The sequence below is a fragment of the Spermophilus citellus genome (assembly GCF_964194105.1).
Source record: "Spermophilus citellus genome assembly, chromosome: 2".
NCBI lineage: Eukaryota > Metazoa > Chordata > Mammalia > Rodentia > Sciuridae > Spermophilus > Spermophilus citellus.
This window is the reverse complement of record NC_138183.1, coordinates 193,100,722-193,114,323: the sequence shown is the minus strand read 5'-3', so window position 1 is coordinate 193,114,323 and position 13,602 is coordinate 193,100,722.

Here is a 13,602-nt window from a genome sequence, read left to right as displayed (position 1 = left end):
TGAAGATTTAAAAAGAATAGAAAAGAAAAGCCCAGGAACTCTGCCAGTTGGCACATTGCCATTGTGGATGTTCGTATCTTGTTTGTTTAGTCCAAAGCCTTCAGTTCAGACAATGGTAGAGGAAGGAGAAGACATATTGATTCAAGTAAAAGAGAAGGTCTCTCAAGTTAGTCAGACAGAGGAAAAGATTCAAGCAAAAGAGAAGGTCTCTCGAGCTAGTCAGACAGAGTAAGAAAGTTTAGAGCAGAAAAAGCCATCAGGGGAAAAGTTACAACAGGAGACTGCTAATAACACCTTTCTATCACCAGAGGGCGTAAGTGTCCAACCAACAGCGCCACCTCCATATGCTGGGAGGCCCCCAACCCTCGCAGTTGATAGTTGGGATCCTGAGACAGGATCTCAAATATTAACATGCCCTGTATTTAAGCAGGCAGGAGAGCAGCGAATTCACCATGCTTTAAATTTCAAAAAAGTGAAGCAGCTAAAAGAGGCTGTAACAACCTATGGTCCTCAAGCACTCTTCACTGTAAGCATGGTCGAATCCATTACCAACTTGAACATGACGCCAGCAGATTGGGCTAATATGTATAAAGCTGTGATAAATGGAGGATAATACCTGTTATGGAAGGTTGCCAATGAGGAATTTTGCAAGGAGACGGCTAGGCGAAATGCAGCAGCTGGTTATCCTCAAAGAAATCTAGATATGTTGTTAGGAAAGGGACCTTATGAGGATCAGCAGCAACAAATTGCATATGATGCTGGCGTATACTTACAAATTGCTGTGGATGCGGTTAGGGCATGGAAGACTTTACAAGGACATGGAGGTTTACAAGGTCAATTATCTAAGGTAATACAAGGAGCTAATGAACCTTACGCTGAATTTGTAGATAGGCTTATTCAAACAGGTACCAGAGTTTTTGGGAATACAGAACAAGCAATGCCATTAATAAAACAACTGGCTTATGAGCAAGCGAATCGTTGGTGCAGACAAGTCATTAGACCATGGAAACATGAAGATTTAAACACATTTATTAAATTATGTAGAGACATTAATGAACAAGGGCAAGTCGTGGCAGCTGCAGTACAATAGGTTTTAGATGCCAGGCCAAAAACATGCTACAATTGTGAACAAACAGGACATTTTAAAAGGAGTTGCCTGTTGAGAGCCACAGCCAAAGGGGCCCCAGCAAACTTCCAGCTGCCAGCAACCAGCTGCCAGCTGATGATTGGCTCACAGCAGCCCCAGCAACATCTAGCTGATTGGCTCCTCTGCGGTGATGTTCATTGGGCTGTTTCCCTGCCCTTCAGACTGCCGGCTGATGATTGGCTCACAGCAGCCCCAGCAACATCTAGCTGATTGGCTCCTCTGCGGTGATGTTCATTGGGCTGTTTCCCTGCCCTTCAGACTGCCAGCTGATGATTGGCTCACAGCGGCCCCAGCAACATCTAGCTGATTGGCTCCTCCACAGAGCTGCTCATTGGGGGACTTCTTTGGCTCTGCCCACGCAACCCAGCCAATCGGCCTCAAGAACAGGAGGATTGTGGGAGGTGGTGAGGTTTGTGTGGGGGTGAGAGGCTTGTGGGAAGCCGGTGGTGGCAGTTGGGCTCTGAGGGTTTTTTCCTGAGGAGCTGTTTTGTTTGGCATTTGTAGTTCTAAAAATAAAGTTAGTTTCTTTTGACAAGTGGCTCCTGAATTGTGCCCAGCCAGACTGCGGCATTTGGTGGCCCGTACGGGGAAGCGACTGAGGGTAAGTAAACTGCTCGCCCCTGAGGGCAGGGCGAGAGGATGGATAGCCATTCTAAGTTTCCTTTTTTGTTTTGCTTCATTTTTGTTTTAACTTGCCTGTCCCTGGAGATGAGTGAGACGGAAGAAAAACCGCTCACATCTGAGGAAAAACTATTTGCATCTGAGGAAAAACTATTTGCGTCTGAGGAAAAACTATTTGCGTCTGAGGAACAGATAGGGAGAAAGGACGGATGCACATGTCAGGAGGATAGAAAGGCTGTCATAATGATTTTGTGTGGTTCCATTTTTATTTCATTCTGTCTCAGTTTTGTTTGGGGTTATCTTGTTGGGTTGTATTATAGTAGAAATACGGGATCAGCAATTAGTAAAAAACAAACCGAAAGACTGTTAAGTAAGTTGTTAGAGGAAGGAGGCATCGCAGTAAAATCAAGAACAGTCAGGGCATACGTTGATACAATACAACAATGTAGCCCATGGCTTTTTAAGGAGGAGTTGTTAGATATATCACAATGGAACCATCATGGTGAAGATTTAAAAAGAATAGAAAAGAACAACCCAGGGACTCTGCCAGTTGGCACATTGCCATTGTGGACGTTCGTATCTGGTTTACTTAGTCCAAAGCCTTCAGTTCAGACAAAGGTAGAGGAAGGAGAAGACATAAAGATTCAAGTAAAAGAGAAGGTCTTTCGAGCTAGTGAGTCAGAGGAAGGAAGTTTAGAGCAGAAAAAGCCATCAGGGGAAAAGTTACAACAGGAGACTGCTAATAACACCTTTCTATCAGAGAGCGTAATTGTCCAACCATCAGCACCACCTCTACAGGAGACTGCTACTAACAGCATTCTATCACCAGAGGACATATCAACAGCACCACCTCCATATGCTAGGAGACTCCCAACCCCCGCAGTTGATAGTTGGGATCCTGAGACAGGATCTCAAGTATGTCCTGTATTTGAGGTAGGAGGGCAGCGAATTTACCAGGGTTTAAATTTCAAAACAGTAAAGGAGCTAAAAGAGGCTGTAACAACCTATGGTCCTCAAGCACCCTTCACTGTAAGCTTAGTCGAATCCATTACCAACTTAAGCATGACGCCAGCAGATTGGGCTAATATGTGTAAAGCTGTGCTAAATGGAGGACAATACCTGTTATGGAAGGTTGCCAATGAGGAATTTTGCAAGGAGACGGCTAGGCGAAATGCAGCAGCTGGTTATTCTCAGAGAAATCTAGATATGTTGTTAGGAAAGGGACCTTATGAGGATCCGCAGCAACAAATTGCATATGATCCTGGCGTATACTCACAAATTGCTGTAGATGCAGTTAAGGCATGGAAGACTTTACAAGGACATGGAGGTTTACAAGGTCAATTATCTAAGATAATACAAGGAGCTAATGAACCTTACGCTGAATTTGTAGATAGGCTTATTCAAACAGCTACCAGAATTTTTGGGAATACAGAACAAGCAATGCCATTAATAAAACAACTGGCTTATGACCAAGCCAATCGTTGGTGCAGAGATATCATTAGACCATGGAAACAGGAAGATTTAAACACATATATTAAATTATGTAGAGACATTAATGAACAAGAGCAAGTCATGGCAGCTGCAGTAAAACAGGCTTTAGATGCCAGAGACATTAATGAACAAGGGCAAATTGTGGCAGCTGCAGTAAAACAGGCTTTATATACCAGGCCAAGAACATGTTACAATTGTCAACAAACAGGACATTTTAAAAGGAATTGCCCCATAGGAGGAGGGTTTAACAAAACTAGGTATCAAAGGAGTAGAATACCGGGTATTTGCCCACGATGCCGTAGAGGGAGACATTGGGCTAATGAATGCCGTTCTCAAACCACCATAGAGGGTACTCCATTACATTGGGCTAATGAATACCATTCTCAAACCACCATAGAGGGTACTCCATTAAAAAACGAACAAGGACAAGGTGTTTATCCACAATATCGTGGACAAAGGCATCGGGCTCCGTTGCCAAAAAACGGACAGGGGGCCCCAATGCTCCGGGGCCCCAAACCACAAATATACGGAGCACTGGAGGAACCCAGCAACCCCATCAGGGTAGTGCCCAGGACACATTGTCCATCAGATCCCTCATCAGAGAAACCAGAGGGAGCGCAGGGTTGGACATCTGCGCCTCCACCAGATCAGTACTAACTCCAGAGATGGGAGTTCAAATCATTCCCACAGGGGTAAAAGGACCTCTTCCCAAAGGAACAGTAGGCTTATTATTGGGACGCAGCTCTTCTACTCTAAAAGGACTTTTGATAAGTCCTGGGGTAATTGATCCCGATTATGAAGGTGAAATAAAAATTATAGCCAGTTCTCCAAAGGGTATATCAATAATTTCACCAGGAGATAGAATAGCACAATTACTAATAATACCAAGCCTACATGATAAATTTTCCAGTCATGCTGTAGAAAGAGGTTCCAAGGGATTAGGTTCCACAGGTGTAGATTGGGCTATGCTTTCTTTAAATTTAGATTCTCGCCCCATGCTAAAACTAAATATTCAAGGACATGAATTTAATGGGCTACTGGATACAGGTGCAGACCTTAGCATCATCTCTCGTCAAGAATGGCCAAAACATTGGCCATTACAACAAGCCACTCAAATGCTTCGAGGCCTAGGAGTGGCGACTAATCCTGATAGAAGCGCAATGGTATTAGATTTGAAGGACCCTGAAGGATGTGAAGGAACTATACAGCCATATGTATTGGATCATCTTCCCGTAAATTTATGGGGACGAGATGTCTTAGATCAATTAGGTTTGACATTAACAAATAACATCAATCAAAATGCACCCACTATTATGGCTAGACAAGATTTTAGGAAAGGAAAAAGATTAGAAAAACAAGAACAAGGTATAGCAGCACCAATACAAATAGATCAAGGAACAGACAGACATGGGTTGGATTTTCACAAAGGGCCACTGAGACAATAAAAATCATATGGAAATCAGAAAGACCAGTATGGGTTCCTCAGTGGCCCTTGACTAAAGAAAAGATACTAGTAGCCCATGATCTGGTCAAACAACAATTAGCAGAAGGACATATACAACCTTCTGTATCTCCCCATAATACTCCCATTTTTGTCATCAAAAAGAAATCTGGTAAATGGAGATTATTGCAAGACTTAAGAGCCATTAATAATGAAATGGTCATTATGGGACCTGCTCAATCGGGGATTCCTCAATTGTCTGCTTTGCCAAAAACTTGGTATGTTTTAGTTATAGATATTAAAGATTGTTTTTTTTCAATTCCAATTCATCCTGAGGATAGTCCACGTTTTGCATTTACTATCCCTGCACTAAATCATGAAGGTCCTGATCAGAGATATGAATGGAAAGTACTCCCTCAAGGGATGGCTAACAGCCCAACTATGTGTCAAATTTATGTTAACAAAGTAATCCAGCCACTTAGAAATCAAAATCCTGAACTACAAATATTTCACTATATGGATGATGTATTATTAGCACACAAAGCTAAAAACACATTGCTAGAATGTTATGCCACACTTACAAATTTATTAAAAAATTATAATCTAGAGATAGCAATAGATAAAGTACAATTAAATTTTCCAATTAATTATTTAGGAGTTCTATTATCCTCAACCATGGTCCGTCCACCAAAAATTCAAATACGAGTAGATCAACTCAAATCACTTAATGACTTTCAAAAGTTATTAGGAGACATAAATTGGATAAGGCCTTATCTAGGTATTCCAACAGGAGAATTGGGACCTTTATTTGATATCTTAAAAGGTCCATCAGATCCAAATTCACCCCGAATGTTAACGCCTGAAGCAAGAAAGGCATTAAAAATCATTGAAACATATATGGAAAATATGCATTTGGATAGAATTGATATAAGTTTGCCTTTATTATTTATTGTACTACCAACAAAAAATATTCCTACAGGAGTATTTTGGCAAGAAGGTCCATTATTATGGATACATTTATCTTATTCTCCTAACACTATTCTTACTAGGTATCCTGAGGCTGTAGGACAATTAATACTCAAAGGAATAAAAACAGCAAAGGGAGTATTTGGAATTTCTCCCAATAAAATTATTACTCCATATACTATGAATCAAATTGATGAATTAGCTAATGAGTTAAATACTTGGGCAATAATCATGTGCAAATCTAATGTTTCATTTGATAACCACTTACCATCTAATCCTTTATTGTCTTTTTGGTCATTGCATCCTGTAATTTTTCCAAAAATGACAAGAAAAACACCTATCATGAATGCTCCAAATATATTCACTGATGGGTCAAATAATGGTACAGCAGCAATAGTTACACCTGATCAAACTTTTACATTTTTAGTACCAAACAATCAGCTCAAAAGGTAGAGCTTAATGCAGTATTACAAGCTTTTGTGATGTTTAAATATTCTGTATTTAATTTATTTTCCGATAGTCAGTATATAGTAAATGATAAAGTACCCCTTGAAGATGCTGGTAGTATTTCCCCTTCCTCTACTGTTTTCTCTTTGCTTTCCACTATACAAAGTCTAATCTGGGACAGAAAAGATCCATTCTTTATAGGACATATCAGGGCACATACAGGATTGCCTGGAGCCCTTAGTTTAGGCAATGATTTAGCAGATAAAACTACACATGACATACATATTTTCTCTACACTAGAAGAAGCTACAAATTTTCATTAAAAGTTCCATGTCAATGCTAATACTTTACAAAAGCGTTTTAAAATAACTAAGGAATAAGCTAAACAAATAATAAAAACAATGTCAAAATTGTGTGACCTTTTTACCACAAGTTAATCTTGGAATCAATCCTAAAGGACTGATACCTAACCATATTTGGCAGATGGACGTCACACACTTGCCAGAATTTGGAAAATTAAAATATTTGCATGTTACAGTTGATACTTCTTCTGGATTTTTGATGGGCTCCCTTCATGCCGGAGAAAAAACTAAAGATGTTATAGCTCATTGCTTACAAAATTTTGCCACTGTGGGCGTTCCAAAACAGTTAAAAACAGATAATGCCCCTGGTTATACTTCTACCTCTTTTAAACAATTTTGCTCATCATTTGGCATTACTCATATAACAGGAATCCCATACAATCCACAGGGACAAGGCATAGTTGAAAGAGCTCATCAAACTATTAAAATGTACTTATTAAAGCAAAAAGTGGGAATTGGGACGGGGTATATATTTCCCAAAGATAAACTTAAAATAACCCTTTTTACTCTAAACTTTTTAAATTTGGATTCATCAGGACTTACTGCTGCGGAAAGGCATATGTGTCCAAAAAATGTACATAAGCCCAAGGTACTTTGGAAGGATATTCTAACAGGACAATGGAAAGGTCCTGACCCAGTAATTGTCTGGAGTCGGGGGTCTGTTTGTGTGTTTCCACAGGGAGAACAGCAGCCGATTTGGATTCCAGAGAGATTAACTAAGGTCCTGACCCAGTGATTGTCTGGAGTCGGGGGTCTGTTTGTATTTTTCCACAGGGAGAACAGAAGCCGATTTGGATTCCAGAGAGATTAACTAAAGCGATTTCTACAGACCAAAAAGAAGATGATTTGGCTCAAATCCATAACATCTGATATCCAGAACTCCAGTTTGGCTACCCTTACATCTGCGACAGAACCAGGATGCTTTTTTCAATGTCTATTTTATTATTGCCCTTTCTCATATCATGAAGTTCTATTTTGTTTTTTGAGCTCATACATACCTAGGTTAATATTTTGCTGATCAGTTCTATTTTTTGACTATAGAGTTTTTAAACATTGCAATGGAGATTTCACCTGTAAAAAGTTATAAGGCCTTTACTATTATGTTATGTGTTGTATGTATTATATTATGTGTGCACACTTGTGTTTTGTGTTGTATGTTTGTATCTACGTATGTCCATATATATGATGAGCGCTCATGAAAAAATGGATCCAAATATTTTTTTTTATTCACGTGATTTAAATGGTTTAATTTAAATTGGGTAAACAGCTGTTGAGGATTGTTTTAATATGTGCACAAAAAAGGAGGTTAACAGATCTGTTTGTTTACTTTCACCTTTCCTTTTCATTATATTTAATAATTCTGTTCAAGATAATGTAAATTATTCAGAAAATTGTTTTCTTTTAGTGCCTTCTGGAATGTTAAATAATTTTTTCTTTAGCCATTATTGCCAGAATTCCTATCTTCATCCCAGTGCCGGTGAAGACAAACATAAAACCAATCTACAGCTTCTGCAATAGCTATCACTGAACTGCTTACAGAACTTGCCTGGACTATGTATCACTTGTATGCATTGTGAACTCACTTGTATGCATTGTTAACTATCTGTTGGTACAGCGACTTGTGGTAGTGTTGGGGTATTTTTGCTGATGGTGTCATCGGTGGTACAATTTTTCCAAAAGGAGCCATCACTGAACTGCTTACAGAACTTACCTGGACTATGTATCACTTGTAGGCATTGTGAACTCACTTGTATGCATTGTGAACTATCTGTTGGTGCAGCGACTTGTGGTAGTGTTGGGGTATTTTTGCTGATGGTGTCATTGGTGGTTCAATTTTTTCCAAAAGGAACCGTCAATTGGCTTGGTGTATCCTCCTCCCTTCTGCTTGTGATGGTCATTCAGCTAAAATTTGGGGGCCAACAGAGGTGAGGCAAAGAACCTCACCCCCCCCCCTGCTGGTACAAAGACCAATCCACAGGTGTGGCTGTATGCTGGACCGGTAGTCAATGACAGGTAAGATCCAATGCAATGGTACCAACCTAAGACAGGAGGCTGACGCCTTGAGGTCAGCTCATCCGATGACGGGTAAGGACCATATGTAGTATTGGACAACCTAAGGCAGACACGGTCCCTAAGCCACATGCTTGTTGTTAAACAGAGAAGGGGAGATGTTGAGAGCCACAGCCGAAGGGGCCCCAGCAAACTTCCAGCTGCCAGCACCAGCTGCCAGCTGATGATTGGCTTACAGTGGCCCCAGCAGAAGGGGCCCCAGCAAACTTCCAGCTGCCAGATGATGATTGGCTCACAGTGGCCCCAGCAAACTTCTAGCTGCCAACTGATTGGCTCCTCTGCTGTGATGCTCATTGGGTTGTTTCCCCGCCCTTTCAGACCACGGAGCTGCTCATTGGGGGACTTTTTGACTCCACCCATGCGACCCAGCCAATCGGCCTCAAGAGCAGGAGGAGTGGGGGAGGTTGAGAGGCTTGTGGGAAGCCGGTGGTGGCAGTTGGGCTCTAAGGGTTTTCCTGAAGAGCTGTGTGGTGCGGTGTGTGTGTTCTAAAAATAAAGTTTGTTTCTTTTGACAAGTGGCTCCTGAATTGTGCCCAGCCAGACTGCGGCACTCCGGGAATAGAAAAAGACCAGGCAAACATAAATCATAAGAAATCTGGAATGGCTATATTAATATGAGATGAAATAGACTTCAGGACAAGGAGTATTTTCAGATGAAAAGACATTTCTTAGAAGAGGACTGATTCTTCAAGAAGATATAACACCCTTAAATGTGCACACACTTAGTAACATGAAGTAAACACTGACAAATTAAAAAAAAAAAAGTAAATAAGTCCAAAATTTAGGAGGCTATAGATTGATGGGAGCAGGACTACTGGAATGGTCAGTAAGGAGCTAGGGACATCCTCATTTAAAAAAAAAATTAAAACTGGAAAAAATTGTCCAAAGGCTTATAATAAATTATGATGCTTTCATGAAAAACTGAATCTCAGGTAAGAACAGGGGGAGTCTGTGGTATTTTAGCCTGGGGCTTCTTCCAATTCTACTCCCCCTCACCCTGCCCCAACTCAGGCACCATGATTATTATTCTATAGGGAAAGGCAACTCATGAAAACCTGAAGCTTTGCTGTGGGAGGAAACTTACTGGATTTGGAGCAGAGCATTGATTGAAACAGCAGCAATATGAGTGACTAAAAATCCAGGAATATCTCAAGCTAGCCTGAGTTTAAGGTCCTCACTGGAGCAAGTAAGAGACCAGAGATATATGGGGAGTAAGCTAGCCCTAGTAGACCTTGATAAACTCCTACATATACCTGGCAAGGCATATGTGCAGGAAAGACCAAAGAGTGACTTGGCTATACTCATATTCCTTGTAGACTTGAAGCAGACAAGAATGTGCCTAACAGAGTAAAAGCTGGAACAGACTTATAAACTGCATTTGTATGTGTTCCCCAACCCATAGATTTATAACAAAACCATTGCAGAAGGTACAAGTCCTAGTAGCTCAGGGTGTTTGAGCACAGCCACTAAAAAAAAAAAAAAAAAAAATCATTGACTATTAAACAATGCTGTCATGGGTACAATCCCTTGAAACAAGGCTTATTATTATTATTATTATTATTATTATTATTATTACATTTATCTAAAATATCCAGTTTTTAACAAAATACTATAAAATACACTCAACTGCAGAATACTTGTTCTATTTTGTTGCACATGGAAGATAAATCATGCATTTTTTATAAAGTTTAACTGCTATATATGACAAAAGGAAAACTACAAAAACTAGGAATAGTCAGGCACAGTGCCACACACCTGTAATCCCAGAAATTTAGGAAGTTTGAGGAGAGAATTGCAAAGTTCTAGGCCAGCCTAAGCAATTTAGATACTGTTTCAAAATAAAATATAATAAAAAAGACTAGGGATGTGGCTTAGTAGTAAAGTGCCCTGGTTTCAATCACCAGTAAACAAAAATAACAGCAGCAAAACTAAGAAGAAAATATCCTTAATATGGTTAGTTAAAAATCTATGAAAAACTAATTATCATATTTTATAATGAAAATATTCAACATCTTTCCAAAAACTTTGGGAGCAAAGCAATGATATCTCCTATTATCTGTTCATTCATTATTTTATTATTGGAGGTTGTAGCCAATTTGTTAAGTAAGTAAAAAGCATATGGATTAAAAAAGGAAGACTTAAAACTATATTCATTTTCAAAGAACATGATCATTACAAAAAAAGCTTATTGAATCTAACGAAAAAAGAGAGGGTGCTGGGTTCGATCCTCAGTACCACATAAAAATAAAATAAAGAGGTTGTGTCAACTGAAAATTGAAAAATAAATGTTAAAAAAAATCCAAAAAAAGAAAAAAGAGAACCCTATTTTAATAATAAGTTACAACTGAATTAAGTTAGTAAGCTAATAAAGTGACAACATACAAGATGAATGTACAAAATTCATTTTTTTCTTATACAACAATTGAAAAATGTATAAAATTGAAATAATATAAAAACAAAATATTTAGGGATAACCTTAACAAAACATATGTAAGACTTTTATACTAAAAGTTATGAACACTGATGAGAAATTAAAGACACTAAATTAATGGAAAATATACCATGTTCATGGATTGAAACAATGCAATATGATTAACTTAAGTTCTCCCCAAATGGATCAATAGGTTTAAAGAAATATTAACCAATTTCTGGTAGGCTTTTTTGTAGAAATCAACAAGTTGGGTCCAAAATGTATATGCATACATTAAAGATCTAGAATAAAACAGTCTTGAAATAGGACAGAGGCAGTGAGTTTACCTTATTTCTAAACTTAAAAGAATGCTACAGTATCAAGATAGGATGGTATTGACAAAAAGATGGAAAAATAAATCAATGGGACTGAATAGTTAGCCCAGAAATAGTGGTTAATTGACTTTTATCCAAAGAGCAAAAGTAGTTCAATATGGAAAGAAAATCTGTTAAACAAATAGTCCTGGAATTACTGGCCATGGAAATATTTTTTAGAAGAAAACAGAAGGATATTTTCATGATCTTTGAATAAAGCAAAGATTCTTCTGATACTAAAAGCAATAACCATAAAACAAAAATCAATAAAGTAGAATTTATCAAAATTTGAAACTCAATTGAAAGATTCTGCTCACCAAAGATACTGCTACGAGGGGCTAGAACCGTAGCTCAGTGCTGGAGTACTTGCCTACCATGTGTGAGGCACAAGGTTCAATCCTCAGCACCATGGCACGTTCCTATAATCTCAGACTCAGCAGACTGGGGCAGGAAGATTGCAAGTTTGAGGCCAGACTGGGCAACTTTTCAAGACCCTGTCTCAAAATTTAAAAAGAGGGCTGAGGATGAAGGTTAGTAGTAGAGTTGGCCTATGGGTTCCATCCCCAGCACCACACCAAAAAAAAAAAAAAAAAAAAAAAACAGAAGACAGGGATAAATCATCATGACCTTGGTTTAGGCAAAGCTTTCCTAGGCACAACACCAAAGGTAGAAGTGACAAAAGAAAAGACACCCTCATAATGTAAAAGGACAACTCACTGAATGGTAGATAATATTTGCAAATTATTTATCTAATAACAGAATTGTATCCAGAACACTTTTTGTAACTCAATAACAAAAAAGACAAGTCAATTGAAAAATTGGCCAAAGATCTGAATAGATATTTCCCCAAAGAATTAAAAAATAGCCAATGGAAAGATGAAAAATGCTCAATATAATTAGGCATTAAGGAACAATAAGTCAAAATCACACAAACCACTCTACACCCAACATAGCTTATAAACCAAAAGAGACAATAACAGATTTGGTGAGGATGTAAATAAATTGGAACCCTTGTATCTTGGTGGGAATGTAACATGGTATAGCCACTTTGGGAAACTGGCAATCCTAATGTTAAACATACATTAACCAGATAGCCCAGAAATTCTATTCCTAAGTATGCATCCAAAGTAATAAAAAATTCACACAAAAATTCCTAATAGCATTATTCATATTAACAAAACAACAACCAAGGGATAACCCAAATGTCCATCAATTGATGGGTGGTAAATAAAATGTTGAATATCCATACAATGGAATATTATTGGTCTCTAAAAAGGAATGAAATAGGGGCTGGGTTGTAACTCAATGGTAGAGAGAGCACTTGCCCAGCACATGTGAGACACTGGGTTTGATCCTCAGCACCACATAAAAATAAATAAAGGTTGAAAAAAAAAAGAGGAATAAGTATTAATACATGCTATAATAGGGGTAAACCTTGTTCACATTATGGTAAGTGAAAGAAATCAGACACACAAGACTACATAATATGTAGCAATGGAATGCAAAGTAGACTGGAAAGGTGTGGCATACAGTTGGTATTTGCTAGATGAATGAATGAATTGTTAAGTATAATGCCCAAAACCTGGCCAGCTGGATTTAGATAGTAAAGGAGAAATTAGATTAGGGTGCTGCAAAATTTTCTTTTATTTCCACAAAGCTCATTTACTGAAAATGAAAGAAGAAAAAAATGTTAACAAATTGTTATAGACCTTATGCTAACATGATGGGGAAATATAATAAAATTCATTCAACTATTACACTTTCATTTATCCCATGTATTGTAGGGTTTTTTAAGCTGGGGAGTGAAAAGCAGGTGGTAACATTAAAGAGCAGTTAGTATTAAATTTTTGTTTTGTGTTCCTTTTTTTTTTTTTAACTGATGCAGGATATTCAGTCCCATTCACTAGGCATTTTGGAGGACTAGATGGAGATGTCCAGCCATTAGTTGAAGAAGATTTCAGGCCTGAGAGGGAAGCCCAGATTTAGGAGTCATGGTAGTTTTAGGTGAGATGATAATTAAGTTCACCTGGGGGAAAAGTATAGCATGAAAAGAGCAGAAGGTAGGCAGTTGAGCCTTCTGCTCTTCCTTGTTTTGGGAAGAGAGTGTTTAAGACCCTGAGCATTCAAGTGATAAGATGGGTGTGTGGTGCAAGAAAAAGATTAGAATCAGAGGTTCTTTGCTTAGCTTGTCTTGGGCAGCTGGACTTACTGCATCTGTTTCCTCACCTGTAATAAGGGACAATAATGCCAGCCTCCTCTCCTTTTGAAAACTG